The following is an 18,005-nucleotide window of genomic DNA, read 5'->3' as shown; positions in this document are numbered from 1 at the left end:
TGACTAAAGAGTTTATCATCTCTATTTAATAGAGAGGAAAGTAGCTTTATGATCTTACTGTACTCTCAATATCATAAAGCAACTTTTCTAGTATCATCATAGACAGTAAAACCCAACTCTGAGCCCTTCTAGGTAAACACAACAAAATATCTATATTTTGAAGTAGTTTAGATAACGATAGACTTTGGAGTCAGAGTTCAAATCCCAGTTCTCTCACTTATTAATTTTGTGACTTTGGATAAATGTGGCTTAGGGAAGTTTTCTGTTAAGTACAATGGTGATTTCAAAGTAATTCCTGGCTGTGTGCAATGGCTCACGCCTGTAATCCCAACTCTTTGGGAGGCCGAGGCAGGCAGATCACTTGAGGTCAGGAGTTCAAGACCATCTGCCCAACACTGTGAAACCCCATCTCTACTAAAAATATAAAAATTAGCCAGGCATAGTGGCAGGCACCTATAATCCCAGCTACTAGGGAGGCTGAGGCAGGAGAATCACTTCAACCAGGAGGCAGAGGTTGCAGTGAGCAGAGATCACATCACTACACTCCAGACTGGGTGACAGAGCAAGACTGTCTCAAAACAACAAAATAAAACCTGTCCCTGGAACTGCCCTTGTCTAGTTCACGTGCTCTGAGACAGATTGACAAGGGAGTGGCCTCAAGCTGCAAACCACAGGGATAACCTGGAAGATCTTATTTTCCTGCCTCCTGATGGACTCGGGGTTGGTTGGAGATCAGAGATAAGGCTATGCCTGCAGGTGAGGCCTAAAGGCTCCTGTGGTGAAAAGAAGAGCCAAGTGGTATCAAGAATGAGGGTGCGACCAAGCTGATGATTAAGGCTAATTCTGCAGACTTGTAGTGCAGTAAGGGAAATGAAATATTACTGAAAAAAGTACAACGAGGCTTTATATCAGTATTTCTCACATGTGATTGAGTCCAGCTATGAGGGAGTAGCCCAACCAATACTCTCACCAAGACAAACTAAAGAAAGCTGGATCAAATTAAAGAAAACAAAAACAAAAACAGCTGAAAAGCAACAGAAAGCTGCCGAGATAGCTAGAACTTGAGAGAAGTTTATTGAGGTGATTGTGATTATTATGGTGGGTTTTTTACACAATACTTTACCTCTAAAGTCTTGTGGCAATTCTTGATGCAGGGCCAACAGCTGAGAAGGCAGTAAGTAGCTTTAGACAATTTGATGGGTCAGAGAAGTTAAAAGTTTAGTTTGAAGTTGCCAGAGAAAAGAGGGGTGCAAAAATGTGAGCCCCAAATCAGCATCAGTTTTCAAGTTATTTACTGATTAAATTGTACAAGAGGCTTGGAAGTCAAACAGAAAGTGGGTGAAAGGCAAAGCGGAGTTTCAGGCGGTTTCATAATGTTATGGAGACAAAACCTAAGTTCAGAACTTGTCAAGGAGGACCTAAAAAATATCCCAGGCCCCCAGCTGGGATTCTTTACATCTTAGGAATAGGGTGAGTCAGAGCTAGATGGACCTTCTCAGAGACAGCAAAACAGTCAGGGAGGCAGCATGATCCCAACTGGATTGGCGTGATCTGCCTCTGGAGTAAGAGAAAGTAAATCCTCTCCGGAGGGAGAAAACATCATGCAGAGCCTATGCAATGATTCAGGTACAATGTTAGGCATTCGCTAAAAAACTGCCAGGCATAGCAAGAAACAAGACTAAAAGAAATATCAGACAACAGACAACTCCAGATACTGGAGTAATTGGGCACACTAAAATAACTGATTAACATGCTTAAGAAAATGACAGGCCGGGAGCGGTGGCTGAAGCCTGTAATCCCAGCACCTTGGGAGGCCGAGGCAGGTAGATCACAAGGTCAAGAGATCGAGACCATCCTGGTCAACATGGTGAAACCCCGTCTCTACTAAAAATACAAAAAATTAGCTGGGCATGGTGGTGCGCATCTGTAATCCCAGCTACTCAGGAGGCTGAGGCAGGAGAATTGCCTGAACCCAGGAGGCGGAGGTTGCGGTGAGCCGAAATTGCGCCATTGCACTCCAGCCTGGGTAACAAGAGCAAAACTCTGTCTCAAAAAAAGAGAAAGAAAATGACAAGAGTTTGCTCAAAGAAATGGAATTTGTTAAAAGAGAACAGAATGAAGATGAAAACTACAACTAAAATTAGAACTCAGTAGATGGGTTTAACAGCAAGCAGAGCAAAACTGAAGAAGGAATTGGTGTGCTGGAAGATAGGTGAGTTGAAAATATGCAGACTGCATCTAGGCATCTTCCAGGCAAATTGAGGAAAATCAAAGACAGGCCAGGTGCAGTGGCTCACACCTGCAATCCTAGCACTTTGGGAGGCCAAAGCAGGCAGATTACTTGAGACCAGGAGTTTGAGACCAGCCTGGCAACATGGTGGAACCCCAACTCTACTACAAATACAGAAGTTAGCCAGATGTGGTGGCACACACCTGAAATCCCAGCTATTTGGTGGGAGGCTGAGGCAGAAGAACCACTTGAACTAGGGAGACAAAGGTTGCAGTAAGCTGAGATTGTGCCACTGCACTCCAGACAGAGCAAAACTCTGTCTCAAAAAAAAAAAAAAAAAGAAAAAAAGAAAAAATCAAACACAAACATTTTAAGAGCTGCAAGAGAAAAGAGACATTTTCTACAAAGGAGCAGAAAAAGACTAAGCACTGATTTTTCTAATGAGAGACAGGCATAAGAAACTGACCATTTTTTTAGGTACTTAAATAATTAACAATCTAGAGTGAATATACCCTTCAAAATCAAAGGTGAAATAGACATCTCCAGACAGAGAATTTGTCAGCAGCACATGTGCACAGAAGAAAATATTAAAAAGTTTTAATTCTTCATAAAGAAAATTATCCAGAAGGAAGCACAAAAAGAGGTAGGAAGGAATGAAAAGCAATGGAAAGGGTGAATCTAAATGAATATTAGCTTACAAAATAATAATAGTGTTTTAATTAGAAGGTAGAAAAATTGGCCAGGCACAGTGGCTCACACCTGTAATCCCATCACTTTGGGAGGCTCGGGGTGGATCACCTGAGGTCAGGAGTTTGAGACCAGCCTGACGAACATGGTGAAATCCCATCTCTACTAAATACAAAAAAACTAGCTGGGCATGGTGGTGGGTGACTGTAATCCCAGCTACTTGGGAGACTGAGGCAGGAGAATCGCTTGAACCCAGGAGGCAGAAGTTGCAGTGAGCTGGGTTGTGCCACTGCATTTCAGCCTGGGTGATAAGAGCAAAACTCTATCTCAAAAAGAAGAAAGAGGAGAAAGAGAAACAAGAGGAGGAGGAGGAGGAGAAGGAGGAGGAGGAGGAGGAGAACGAGGAGGAGGAGGAGGAGAAGGAGGAGGAGAAGGAGGAGGAGAAGGAGGAGGAGGAGGAGGAGGAGGAGGAGGAGGAGGAGGAGGAGAAAAATTTATATACAAGAATAATTGCACAAAGCAGGAGCCAAGGTGTTTGTGTTATAAGGTCTTGGCATCATCTGGGAAGTGAAATAAGTATATATTCTCAGTAAACTGTAATAAGACAAAAATGCCTGGAGTACTCTTTAGGCTCACTGGTGAAAGAATGAATTACTAACAAACTAATAGAATGGAGAAACTGGAATAATAAAAAATCCTTTATATATCCAAAAGAAGGCAAGAAAGATGAGAAAAAGGAACATAAAACATGGAGAAATAAAACAGTTAAAGTAAGTCCAAATACACCAGTAATTATATAAAAGTTAAAAGACAAAGATAGCTTGACTAATTATATATGTTGTTTACCAAAAAAAAAAAAAAAAAACCAACCAAACAAACAAACAAAATTCTTAAATATCAAGAAACAGAAAGACCAAGCACGAGGATGAGAATACCTATGCCTTGAAAAATATAACCAAAAGACAAATGGGGCAGCTACGTTGTCATATAAGACAAAGTACACTTAAAGTCAAAAAGCCTTACTAGAGTTAAGGACATCTGCTATTGATTAAAAGGCCCGTCTACCAGGAATATAATTCTAAATTTGTGTATATACAATAACATAATCTTGAAATACATGAAGCATAGTATGACAGAACGTCAAATTGAAGTAAACGAGCTCATAATCCTAGAGTACCCCTCCATGCTCCTGCCAGGTCTGCCAATACAAGGCTGCTCTTTTCTCAGGCCATTTCTCTATAGGGTTGAGTTTGTAGCAAGTAACCTCGAGGGATGAGGTTACGTCTCCCTCTGGGGCAAAGAGCAGGCTTGCTTGATGCTTGCTATAAAAGTGGTGCATTGCCCATTATTCTTCTCCTATAAAACTGAGCACTCACGCATTCAGCTGGACCCTCCACTTTACCTCTGAAGGGCTTGGGAGAAAGAGGAACTGACACAGCAAATATGCTGACACTTATGCTATTTACTGTGCTGAGTGAGTCTTCTGCTTATCATCCAAGAGTCTTATGACTTCTGCCGGCAATGCATAACTTATTAGATTGTAAGTAAGTACAATCAAATCCCAAGCCTAACAATATGTTGCTTACAACAGAATAATCCTAAACACAAAGACACAGAAAGGTTATGTAAGAGTGGAAAAAATATGCCATTCAAAAAGCAACCAAAAGAAGGTTGGTGAAGCAATACTAATGTAAGACAAAGTAGATTTTAAAATGAGAAGCATACTGAGAGTTAAAGACAGACAGTGGTAAATAATAATAACAATAAAGTCTACCCAGCAGGAAGATATAATTCTGCTTGTATGTTTTAATAACACAGCCTCAAAATACACAAGAAAAATTTGATGGAACTAAAAATAGAAATAAACATGTAATTACACTGAGTTTTTTTTTTTTAAACACACATCTCTCAGTAACTGGTAGAACAAGCAGACAAAAAAATAAAACCCCACAAAACATGAGGGGATAGAAGGGATTTGAACAAAATGATTAACAAACTTGACCTAATTTTTATATGTACCTAAGTTCTACAGAATATACAGCACAATCTTTTCATGTGTTCATGAAACATGTAGTGTAAAAGTCATGATAAATTGAAAAGGATTATCATAATACAGACTAGGTTCTCTGACCTCAGCAGAGAAGTTAGAATTGGTTTTTGTTGTTGTTGTTTATGTTTTGAGACAGTGTCTTCCTGTGTTGCCCAGGCTAGAGTGCAGTGGCACCATCATGGCATATGGCAGCCTCAACCTCCCTAGACTCAGGTGATCATCCTACCTCAGCCTCCCCAGTAGCTGGGACTACAGGTGTATGCTACCATGCCTGGCTAATTTTTTATATTTTTTGCAGAGACAAAGTTTTGTCATGTTGCCCAGGCTGGTTTCACACTCCTGGGCTCAAGCAGTCTGGTCACCTCAGCCTCCCAAATTGCTAGGATATAAGCATGAGCCACTGCACCCAGCCAAAGCTAGAAATCAACAACAAAAAGAAGAAAAACATAAAAATGCTTAGAAATTAAATAATCTACTTCTTAAAAAGTATTTTTGTTGAGGTGAAACTCACATAAAATTAACATAAAATTAACCAATTTAAAATAAATAATAACATGAAATTAAAATTTTTTCATTTTAAGTGAACAATTTAGTGGCATTTAGTGCATTCCCGATGTTGTGCGACCATCATCTCCATTATGTTCTAAAATATTTTCAGTAAAAATGAAAAAACATAAGTTAAAAACAAAATCACAATGGAAATTAGGAAACATTTTGAACAGAATGTTAATGAAAATGTGATACAGGATGTGTGGGATATAGCTAACATAGTGCTATCAACATATTATATATTACTTTTGCCAATATATATCTGAAAATTCAGCTTTATAATGGAAAAGTTCCTAGGATAACACAACTTACCAAAACCAACACAAGAGGAAATAGTGTAGTCTTACATAAATACAATGAATCTGAAATTTAAAATCTTCCCAGAAAGAAATCTAGCCTTAGATTGCTTCACTGTTGAATTTTTCCAACTGTTTAAAGAAGAAATATTATCAATTTTATAAAAAACACTTCCAGTGAATAAAAATAGAGTACTCAGAAAGAAAGAAAGAAAGAAAGAAAGAAAGAAAGAAAGAAAGAAAGAAAGAAAAAAAAAAACACCTTTCTGCCTATAATCCTAGCACTTCAGACTTTGGGAGGCCAAAGCAGGCAGACTGCTCGAGCCCAGGGGTTCGAGACCAGCCTGGGCAACATGGTGAAACCCTGTCTCTACAAAAGATACAAAAGCTAACCAGGCATGTTGGTGTGCACCTGCAGTCCCAGCTACTTGGGAAGCTGATGTGGGAGGATCACCTGAGCCCATGAGGTAGAGGTTGCAGTAAGCCAAAATTGCACCACTGTTCTACAGCTTGGGCCACAGAACGAGACCCTGTCTCAAAAAAAAAAAAAAAAAAAGACTTTCCAATTCAATTTGTGAAGTCACTCTAATGTTGATATCTAACCTGACAAGTACGGTAAAATAGACCAATCTTTCTCATAAACATAAATGCAAGAATTCTAAACAAAATACTAGCAAATGTAATACAGTATTTTTAAAAAAGATTAGGATTATAAGGTTAATTTAATATTTGCAAAAAACAATGTCAACTTCTGCTTCTGTTCATCCCACTATAATCAATTAAAACTGGACAAAATATATGAAGTCACTATTTTCAGACACTGAACGAAAGACAGCATAGTTCTGTGATCCTGGAGAGAAAGAAAAGGAACAAGATTAGCCCTGTGATTGCCCTGGCTTTCGCCTACAGGCAATTTTTGAAGAGCAGCACTGTTTGCCTTTACTTGGGGAGAACCTAAGTAGAAGCCCAGCAGTCCCACTGAATTTAAGACAAAAGCTTGGGAAGGCTGTGCTGGATAGAATTTGTAAGGCAGAGTAACTAAAAGGAGGAAGTTACACAAATAAAGAGCTCAAGAAATCTAAAGAGGGGTCCCCTCAAGTCTTGGCTGAATACTAATCTGTACATGCATGGGGTGAAACTTCATGAGATTAAGGGACAACTGCCTGGAAGCTCTACTAAACAATTCCTAGAGCTCATACAATAATAGAAAATGTTTTCATTTCGATCAACCCAAGCAGAAACACTTCATTGAAAACCTGGAGCAGCCAACAGGGGCCAGAGAAGGTCATAGCTTGATGACAGAGCTAAGTTAGCCCTAGAGTAAAGGTCCTCTACACCTGGGTAAAAAAGCTTAAAAACAAACATCAAAAAGGTAGATCCAACCCACATGTAACTGCCTGCCAAAGCAAACCTCAACCCTCTTTAAAGGAAGACAACAAAATCCAAACATCCAAAGACACAGTACAGTATTTGTAATGTCCAGCACCCAATGAAAAATTACCAGACTTGTCAAGAGTAGCAACTTACGGCTCTAATTTGAAAAACTTCAAACAGAAAAATAAATCAATGTAATCCACCACATTAACAAAATAAAGAAAAGCAAATGACTGGGGAGAGAGAGCATTATGACAAATAGCTAATACATGTGGAGCTTAAAACCTAGATGATGGGTTGATGGGTGCAGCAAACCACCATGGCACATGTATACCTAGGTAACAAACCTGCATTCTGCACATGTATCCCAGAACTTAAAGTAAAATTAGAAAAAAAGAAAAAAAGAAAAGCATATGATCATTTTGACAGACACTGAAAAAGCATTTGTTAGAATTCAGTATGCGTTAATGATTAGCAATGAAACACCTAGTTAACTAGAAATAGAAATTCTTAAAATTTGATACAGAGTGTATGCAAAAATCTATAGCAAACACTATACTTAGTGGTGAAATATTGAAAGTTCTGCCCCTAGGAGCCGGGCGTGGTGGCTCACGCCTGTAATCCCACCACTTTGGGAGGCCGAGGAGGGTGGATCATGAGGTCAGGAGATTGAGACCATCCTGGTCAACATGGTGAAACCCCGTCTCTACTAAAAATACAAAAAAATTAGCTGGGCGTGGTGGCACATGCCTGTAATCCCAGCTACTCGGGAGGCTGAGGCAGGAGAATTGCCTGAACCCAGGGGGCAGAGGTTGCAGTGAGCCGAGATTGCGCCATTGCACTCCAGCCTGGGTAACAAGAGCGAAACTCCAACTCAAAAAAAAAAAAAAAAAAAAAGAAAGTTTTGCCCCTAAAATTGGGAAGAAACAAAGATACTTGTTCTGATCATCTCTATTCAACATTGTAATAGAGGCCTTCAAAGGCCAAGAAGGGCAAAAAAGAAAATGAAAGGCATATAGGTAGAAAAGGAAATTTAAAATATGAAGACTGAAGAAAAAAAGCCTTACACTTGTATAAAGAAATATCTTGTATAAATAAAAATACTTGTATAAATAAAAACTTGCTTACACTTGTATAAATACCTAGGAATAAATTCAACAAAAAAATGACCATAACCTTTATACAGAAAACTATAAAATATTATTCAGTTTAAGAAGGCCTAAGTGAAAGGAGTTACCATATTCCTAGGTTGCAAAGATACCAATTTTCCCCATATTGATCTATAGATTTAGTGTGATCCCAATAAAAGCCCAGTAAGTTTTCTGTGGAATTGACAAGATAATTCTAAAATTTATACAAGTACTAAAAATGGCCAATAATCTTGAAGAAAATAGCTAAAGGATATACACAAGATAATCAAAATTTATTATAAAGTTACAGTAATTGTAACTGAAATTTTGGCACAAGAGAGAAATATACGCCAATTAAACAAAAGAAATTACAGACCCACACATGTGATCACTTGATTTACGACAAAGATGTTACTACATTGTAGTGTAGTGCACTGTAGAATGGTCTTTTCTCTTTCCTTCTTCTTCTTCTTTGTTTTGTTTTGAGATGGAGTTTTGCTCTTGTTGCCCAGGCTGGAGTGAAGTGGTGTGATCTCAGCTCACCACAACCTCTGCCTCCTGGGTTCAAGTGATTCTCCTGCCTCAGCCTCCTGAGTAGCTGGGATTACAGGTATGCACCACCACACCCGGCTAATTTTATATTTTTAGTAAAGACAGGGTTTCTCCATGTTAGTCAGGCTGGTCTCGAACTCCCAACCTCAGGTGATCCACCTGCCTTGGCCTCCCAAAGTGCTGGGATTACAGGCGTGAGCTGCCGCACCAGGCCAGATAGGCTTTTGAATAAATAGTACTTGGTTGATCTGCTGAACCCTGCTTCACATCATTCAGAGAAATGTATTGAAGAAGGCAAACACAAAAAGTATATTGTGTATGATTCAATTTATGTAAAGATCAAAAACAGGCAAAACTAATTGTGATAGAAGATAGGACCTTAGAGATCAGCCAGGCTGACTTCTGGTTTCAAAGTGGCAGTGTAGAAGCAAGCTGTTTTTATTCCCTTTTATAGAAAACCAAAAACAAATATGCACTAAGATTATCACAAGAAATATTTTAGAACTCAAATATGAAGAGAGATAGTTCTTGGGGCCACAGAGGAGTGGAAAAACACTGAGAAGATTATAAGAGACTAAGACTCCCCTTTCTGCTGGGCACCAAGTCCACAGAAAATTTCCCACCCAACTCACTTGTTTCTATGGTGGAGAAAGTGAAATCAATGTGGACAACCAGTTTTCTCATGATGTTGGGTTTCCTGGCAGGGGACCTGTCCCTCTCTTAACTTGCAGGGAGCATCTTGAGTGCTCAAAGAGAGAAATATCCCTGAGGACAGGCAGAGACAAAGGAGGAAGATGGATTACTATCCCCAGCCCTGGAAACTCTGCTCCGTAACTCTGCCAAAGAAGATGCCAAATCAGAGTGGCTGTTCAGCAGCACCATGCTGTAGGAGATCCGTCCCACAGATTCCCTGAGCAAAACCCCTAGCCAGCCTTCCTACACGGCTAGGACTTTCCCTTTGGAATCTCCCCCATTCAGGAAGAGCTGTGCTTCAAGTGTTTACTAGAGCCAAGGCGAAATCTGGGCTTAAGTCACTACCTAGAGTTGAAAAGCGGGCAGCAACCTGGCGGTAAAGAATCTCTACCCAAATACATCCAATAAAAACCAAAACAAGTTAGGCAGAGAAGGCTGGAATAGACAACTAATCTTTCAATGCAAAGACATAGATGTACATCCACAAGAAACAGCAGCAAACAGGGAACTATGATCTTCCCAAACAAACAAAGCAAGGAATCAGTGACTGACCCTAACAAAAAGGCAATAAAATAAATGAACTTTTTGACCAAGAACTCAAAATAGTAGTTTAAAGAAACTTAGTGATTTCTAAGCTAACACAGAAAAACAATTCAGAAATTTATCAGAAAAATTCAGTAAAGAGATTGAAGTAACACAAAAAATCAAATAGAAATTTTCAAACCGAGAAATATTGCTAAACTGGACAGTTTGTTAGATATTCTCAACAGCAAAATGGATCAAGTGGAGGAAAGAATCAGACGGAAGACAGGCTATTTGAAAACACACAGTCAGAGCAGACAAATGAAAAATGAATGAAAAGTAATAAAGATCACCTATAAACTATGGAAAATTACCTCAAAAGGTCAAATCTAAGAATTTTGGTGTTCAAGAGGGAATTGAGCAAGAGAAAAGGGTAGAAAGCTTATTCAAATAAATAACAAAACTTGCAAAAACTTGAGAAAGATATAAATATCCAAGTACAGGAAGGCTGGAGAACATCAAACATATCTGAACAAATAAGAGTACCCCAAGGCATATAATAATCAAACTCTCAAAGGTCAAGGACAAAGACAGAATCATAAAAGTATCAAGAGAAAAGAAGCAAGTAACATATCAAGGAGCTCCAATGCATCTGGCAACAAGCTTCTCAATGGAAAGCATACAGGCCAGAAGTTACAAAATAGTCAGAAAACAGACAACAGCAGTAAGTCCTTATATATCAATAATGATAAAAACTGTTAATGGACAAAATTCTTCAATTAAAAGCTAAGGAGTGTCTGAATGGACAAAGAAGCCCCAACCATATGCTGTTTACCAAGAAAACCACTTCACCTACAAAGACACGTTTAGGTTGAAAGTGAAAGAGTGGAAAAAGATATTTCATGCAACTAGAAACAATAAAAAAAGAAGTAGCTATATTTATATCAGACAAAATAGACTACAAATCAAAGACTGTAAAAAAAGACACAGAAGGTCACTAATGATTAAGGGGTTAATTCAGCAAGAGGATATAACAATTAAAAATATCTATGCAACAAACACCAAAACTCCCAAGCATATAAAGCAAACATTAATAGATTTGAAGGGAGAATGAAGAGAGAAACAGACTGCAATTCAACAGTGAAAGGGGACTTTAATATTCCACTCTCAGTAATGGACAGATTATGTACACAGGAAATCAATAAAGAAACACCAGAGTAGGGTTAAGCAATGTATTAGACCTAATAGGCCCAACTGACATTTACAAAACATTTCACCCAATTGCTGCAGGATATACATTCTTTTCATGGAACATTATTTAGAATAGATTACATTTTATGGCACAAAACAACTTTGAACAAATTTTTAAAAATAGAAATCATATCAAATATCTTTTCTGACCACAATGGAATAAAACTAAACATCAGTAACAAGAGGAACTTCAGAAACTTCACCAACACATGGAAACTAAACAACATGCCCTTGAATAAACCATGGGTCAATAAAGACTTGAAGAAGGAAATTTAAAATGTCTTGAAACAAATGGAAATGGAAATAAAACACACCAAAATATATGGGATATAGCTGTAGTAGTAAGAGGGAAGCTTATAGCAATCAACACCTGTATCAAAAAAGTATAAAGACTTCAAATAAACAACCCAATTATGCACCTCAAGGAATTAGAAAAGCAAGAACAAGCCAAACCCAAAATTAGTAGAAGAAATAATAAAGGTTAGAGCAGAAATATGAAATTAAGACTAAAAAACAATACAGACCAACAAAATGAAAAGTTGGTCTTTTTAGAAAGATAAATAAAATTGACAAAACTTTGGTGGGACTAGAAAAACATTCTCCTATTGTCATTGTTTTCTTAAAAAATAAATGTGTATGTCACAAAATGTATCAAATGTATTCTTCAGGATCCTAAAATGCCTACTGATACATAGTATGTCCTGCTTCATGCCACATGCTGCTAATTAAGGAACTCTTCATAGCTGATACCTTTAATCTGCTATACAGGCAATGAGACAAGATGGAAAAATCTTACAGGTATATATGGAACATTGATCTCCACTGAGTGAAAACAATCTAACCAGAAAGCTTTAATGTCTGTCAACTAATGTTGAAGCTTAAATTCTGGGAGTGAGACATGTTGCAGGGCTGAAGGAACGGATAGTTAATATTTCTCTCCTTCTTCTTCACCCTCTCCTTTAACAGAATCTATAGCAACCTCCTCATAAACCTCCTCAAGGGCAACCATGTCCTCATGGGCCTCAGAAAACTCTTCTACTCCCTCACTAATGTACTGGTGAACAAAGGCATGGTTGGCATACACCAGGTCAAAACTTATGGTCCAAGTGAGTCCTGGCCTCAGCAAGGACTGTGGTATTGCTTAGCACGCACACAACTCTCTGTACCTTGGCCAGGTCTTCACCAGGTACCACCATGGGAAGCTGGTAATTAATGCCAACCTTGAAACCAGTGGGACACCAATCCAGGGTCTTGATGGTGGTGACAGCAGCACTGACATCTTTGGGGTGATACCACAATGCAACAGGCAGGAAGCCATCATTTGCTATGGTAAGGGTAACATTTCATCACCTGGTTGGCTGGCTCAAATCAAGCATTGGTGATCTCTGCTACAGAAAGCTGTTCGTGATAGGCTTTCTTAGCAAAGATAACAGGGGCATATGTGGCCAGAAAAAAGTGGATGTGGGGAGAGGCACCAAGTTGGTCTGGAATTCTGTCAGATGGCCATTCAGGGAGCCATCAACTATGACGGAAGCAGTGATAGAGGGCATAATCTGAATAAGGCAAACTTAGTGCAGGCTGGGCACTCAATACTGAGGTTTTCCTATGGCAGATGTCTACCACAAAGACACACTCAGAGTGCTCCAAGGTGGTGTGGGTAGTGAGGATGGAGTTATAGGGCTCAGCTATAGCTGTGGAAACCTGAATAAATGAACTCCCGCTTGGACTTCTTGCCATAATGAACAGAGAGACATTCTATCAGCAGGGAGGTGAACCCAGAACAAGTTCCCCCCACAAAGCTGTGGAAAAGCAAGAAGCCCTAAAGACTTGTGCACTGGTTGGCCAGTTTGAGAATCTGGTCCAACATGAAGCCAGTGATATCCTTGCCAATGGCATAGTGCCCTTGGACAAACTTATTGGTAGCATCTTCCTTGTCTGTGATGAGCTGCTCAAGGTGAAAGAGCTGGTGGTAGATGGCAATGTGAACTCTGTCAATGAATGTGGGCTCCAGGTCTTCAAACACTGCCCTGGGCATATACTTGCCAGCACCTGTCTCACTGAAGATGTCAAAGAAGTCATCTCCCCCAGTGGTCTTGTCACTTGATATCTGGCTATCAGGCTGGATGCCTTCCTCCAGGCAGCAGAGGTCTGAGCAGGGATTATCAATCTGGACATCAGCCTGGCGAATGTGGATGGAGATGTGCTCATGCACTGTGGCTAGGGATTAAAAGGCAAAGGCAACAGAAGCAGACAAGTCACAGTTACTTTTCCTGAGAAGCTAACAGTCGAGGTAACACACTCAGAAGTCACACTTGTATTTTTTCTTCTTTTTTTTGAGACAGAGTCTCGCTCTGTTGCCCAGGCTGGAGTGCAGTGGCATGCTTAGCTCACTGAAACTTCTGCCTCCCAGGTTCAAGCGATTCTCCTACCTTAGCCTCCTGAAGAGCTGGGACTACAGGCACGTGCCACTATGCCCAGGTGATGTTTTACATTTTTAGTAGAGACAAGGTTTCACAGTGTTACCCAGGATGGTCTCAATTTCCTAACCTTGTGATCCACCCTCCTTGGCCTCCCAAAGTGCTGAGATTACAGGCATGAGCCACCACGCCCAGCCAATCACACTTTTAAAACTATTATAACTTAACATGTTTTCCTTCTGCTTAAATGTAAAACGGCTTTAGGATAATTAACATTTTGAGGCATACAGTATCACTTGCTAGAGTCCCTTCCTATTATGTGTTTCTCATTCCAAAACAAATACTAATTTGTCTTTCACCTGTAAGAATAAATATTGTAAACACTGGGACATCCTTTTTAGAGACCTTGTATTTCCTATTCTGATTTTGGCAACCTAGTCTCTCTGGTATATTGACCATAGAGAATTTCTTTAGTAGGTTTGTCTTACTCATGCACAATTGGTGTTGTTTCCTTCTTTAATTTGTCTCAAGCAAAGAAGTTTAAAGAGCAGCACGGTAAGGAATTTGCCTAAAAGTCATATGATGGTTCTAGTCTCAGTTCAATTAACTGTGGTGTCCTAGGCAAATCACCCAATGCCTTGGTGTTCTCATCTATAAAGTACTAGAGTTGCTTTTGGCATTGCTGCCTGGCACAGAGTTGGCATCCGATAGTCTATTAATATATAAATATTAGTTTCATAAACATCTTCAACATTTTTATTAAACTCCATTCACTTCTGTGAAAAGTAGTCAACCAACAAAATGGCGATACCAATTAACGAGGTTTGCCCTTATTCCCCTCCTATTCTTGTGGCAGTCTGAAATTAGAACTAGCACTGGAAGCAAAAATGAAATGAAAGTACAGTAACACAGTAATCACTTTTAGTTCACTTCGTGGACAACTGAACTACAAATCAGAAGGAAAAAACCAACTAACCAATCAAAAATGGCCCAAATGAACCAGTGAACTAAAGTAGAAAAGGTTCACTTCCCATCCAGAACTGTTTTTTGAAAAATGTCAATAAATTGAGCTTCTCAAAAGAGCTTTTTATGTTAAAACAGGCATCTTTCAAAGAGAAGCAGATACCTTTGAGGTTCCTGAACTTAGATTACAACACAGAGATAAGTATAATAAAGAGAGTGCACAATGTTAAAGGTGGAGGCGAAGAGGATTGTGGGGACAGTCATTTCTGGAGATCTAGAAAGAATTCAGTATGTTTCATGCAAGGTAATTTCTGGGGTCCTTGTATGTTAAACATTCTTAAGAGAAGAAACTGTCTTTATGTCTTACATTTACCTTAATTTTCTTTTATTATTTCCAGACCACATCTACTGGTTATGCTAAGCAATTCTTTTATCTTTTTGGAATTTAAACTTTTTAAGGAAACAAAAATTAAAGAACAGAAGCAAGACACATTGGAAATATGAACTCTTCTTTTACTGCATAAGAAATGAGAAGAAAAACTTAGTGTGAAATTCTGGAGTCTAAAATTAAAATGTAAACAGAGAATGCTCAGTGACCTTTTCCTAGGAGGCTCACATGAAGGAATGTCATGGTACATTGACCAAACTTTTATTCATTTGCATTTTCAGGATGTTGCTATTAATACCACATGACACTCAATAAATTACACTACAACATTTTGTACAAATCACTTCACTTCTGGTTTCCTCTTCAGCTGTGTTACTTCAGCATCTGGTTACCTAGTAGGAAAACAAATGTATTTGGGCTTATTTTTAAAGGGAGAGTCACAGTTCTGACTGATGTAAAGGTATTGGTTCCCAAACTATGTTCTAAGGAAATAGCTACCTAAGGCTTTTTTTTTTTTTTAAGATGGGGTTTCACCATGTTGGTCAGGCTGGTCTTGAACTCCCAACCTCAGGTGATCCACCCACCTTGGCCTCCAAAGTGCTTGGATTACAGGCATGAGCCACCACGCCCAGCCCAGGTATTTTATTTTTAAAAAGCTTTCTACTGTAACAAGTTTGGGAAGTGCTAGGTTAAACAAAGCTAAACATGATTCTTTCCAGTGGGACATCGGAGAGCCTTTAATTAGCTAACAGTACACTGTGATTCTGCAAAGAGGAAACAATAATTCATCGTGTTTCCCAAACTTATCTGACCATACAACATATTTCTCAGAGTATTTTTCAAGAGCAGTATTTTCTGTAATATATGCTGAAAAATAATGGTATCAGCCATCTTTGTACGTAAGGTCAAAATGTCAGCCAGCCCCTGAAATAAATGTTAGCCAAAAGGTAGAGAGATAAGTGAATAAAGCTGGCACACTATCAGTCAGGAGTACCATGCTGCGTTCTGAGTCAAGCTCCAGGAAACGGAGCTGGGGTTTGTCTCTAAGAAGAAAAACTAGAGCATTCAAAACTTCTGGATCCCATTTAATTAAAACCCTTTTAAATTAAATCCTTGTAACTGAAGAGTATCAGTAGAGGAAGAAAAAATAGTCTCACATGTCTTCATTTCCATCCTTGGCTCAGTACAGCTCCAGTTCCATTATTCTTAAACATCTATTAACATGATTGCTAAATAATTACACAGGCTAACTGCCAAGCATTTCTCACAGGAAGCAAGGCACTGCTCTTCTGGTTTATGCAAAAGGGTCACTTTTTTTTTTTTTAATTTTTATCTTGTTTTGATTGAAGAAACATCTCTAAAAATACCATCTGAGTGCAACACTAAAAGGAAATAGCAATTCAAGGCACAAAGCTAAGTACATGCAACAATATAGATGATTTGGGGGTGGGACAGTACAGAATTCAGAATTGATAGAAGTTATCAGCTCCATATTTCAGAAAGACCTAGTGTCTTCTTTCTGCTTATACTGTTCTGCCAGAATTTTAATTTTGGCAGAGATCATCCTCAATGTTATGATGTTGATTCAGGGGTTCCAAATCAGCAGACCTGATCCTAGACAGATCCTCAAAGGTCAACTGCCACTAGGTGTCCCCTTCTTGATCATCCTTCATGCTCCCTGGATTGGGGCATGGCTAAGGACTCAAGTCAAAGATTAGTTGGCAGTATCCTACATTGCCAACAAAGCTTTGAAGAAAACAGAGAGAGAAACTGGTAGTTTCTAAGTACCTAGAACAACTCCCCTGCCCCAAATCCAAACAGATCCTTTCCCTGCTATTTATAGATAAAATGGGCTTAGAGAGGTTGCAAAATTTGTCTAAGGTCAAACCAAATGCTGATAAGCAAATTAGATAAAATTCTGAGCCAGGTCTGGATGAGTCCAAAGTCTGTTTTACAATATCATGCTGTCTACTAATCGTTACAAAATTTCATTTGTTTACAGGAGCACAAATGGCCCATTTGTGCCTTTTCTCTCAGCATCTAGCAAAACATCTCAATTTTTATTACACCAACTTCAGGAGTCTTGATAATGTTTAGAGCTTCTCATTCATTTGCCTAATCAACAGAGCTATTTATTCTCAACTGTTGGCAATAAACTGTCTTAACTCAGCATTCTGGAGGAAAAAAAAAAGAAGAAAGAAATTCTAAATACTTGAATTGCTTCATTTCATGATAATTCTTTACGGCATGCATCTTTTTGGTTTTCTTTAAAAAGAGATTCTAAAATCATGACATATTTAGATATGTAAAATAGTATGAAGAGCAATGGGAACACTAATCTAAAATAGTCAAATGGCTAGAATACCTGTGTCTGTAGTAATCTCAAAGTATATAGAAAACTCTTGAATTTATTAAGCAATTGCTCACGTGTGCTTGATTGAAAAAAATAAAGCATTGCCGTAGGACAGTAGACTTGGATTAAGTCTCTCTGGTTGTTTCCTCATTGTTTAAAGTATGTAGAGCTCTTAAATTCCTTCAAAACTTCCAAGATTCTATAGTCAACTGCAACTCACTTGCCTTTCCAGAATAAACAATTTAAAAGAACACAAATCCCACTGCCTCACCCCTTTTTAAATCTTTTGACAAGGGCAAAGGACTTACCCATCTTCCACCTAAATTTGCTTTTCAGTGTGACAGAAAAATCAAGCAGCAAAGGAAAACGTATGACCACTCGGCTAGGCAAGAGTGATGTACAGTGCTTAGAAAATAGTTAAGAAGAGAGCAGCTTAACAGTCCACTTATCTTGGTTGCAGGTATCATATCTCATATCCCCTAAGGGTAGAGAGAAAAATCTATCATTTCCAGGAAAGGCGGTAACACAGTTAAAGCTTCTTTCCCTTGCT

At 38.8% G+C, this 18,005-nt stretch overlaps 1 protein-coding gene and 1 pseudogene across 1 annotated transcript in view; both read right to left on the bottom strand.

The window, feature by feature from the left end:
* Nucleotides 1-3,472: 3,472 nt before the first annotated feature.
* Nucleotides 3,473-17,847, bottom strand: LOC141583660 (tubulin alpha-1B chain-like; annotated as a pseudogene).
* AQR (aquarius intron-binding spliceosomal factor) overlaps nt 15,211-18,005 on the bottom strand; it is a 129,073-nt gene continuing 126,278 nt past the window's right edge. Inside the window, exon 36 of the mRNA XM_003935747.4 lies at nt 15,211-17,934. The gene's annotated coding sequence lies outside the window, so the exon portion shown is untranslated. The remainder of the gene's footprint in view (nt 17,935-18,005) is intronic.

The sequence above is a fragment of the Saimiri boliviensis genome, chromosome 2 (genome assembly GCF_048565385.1).
Source record: "Saimiri boliviensis isolate mSaiBol1 chromosome 2, mSaiBol1.pri, whole genome shotgun sequence".
Lineage (NCBI taxonomy): Eukaryota > Metazoa > Chordata > Mammalia > Primates > Cebidae > Saimiri > Saimiri boliviensis.
Note: the sequence above shows the minus strand (reverse complement) of the source record. Positions and strands in the feature narration are given on the sequence as shown.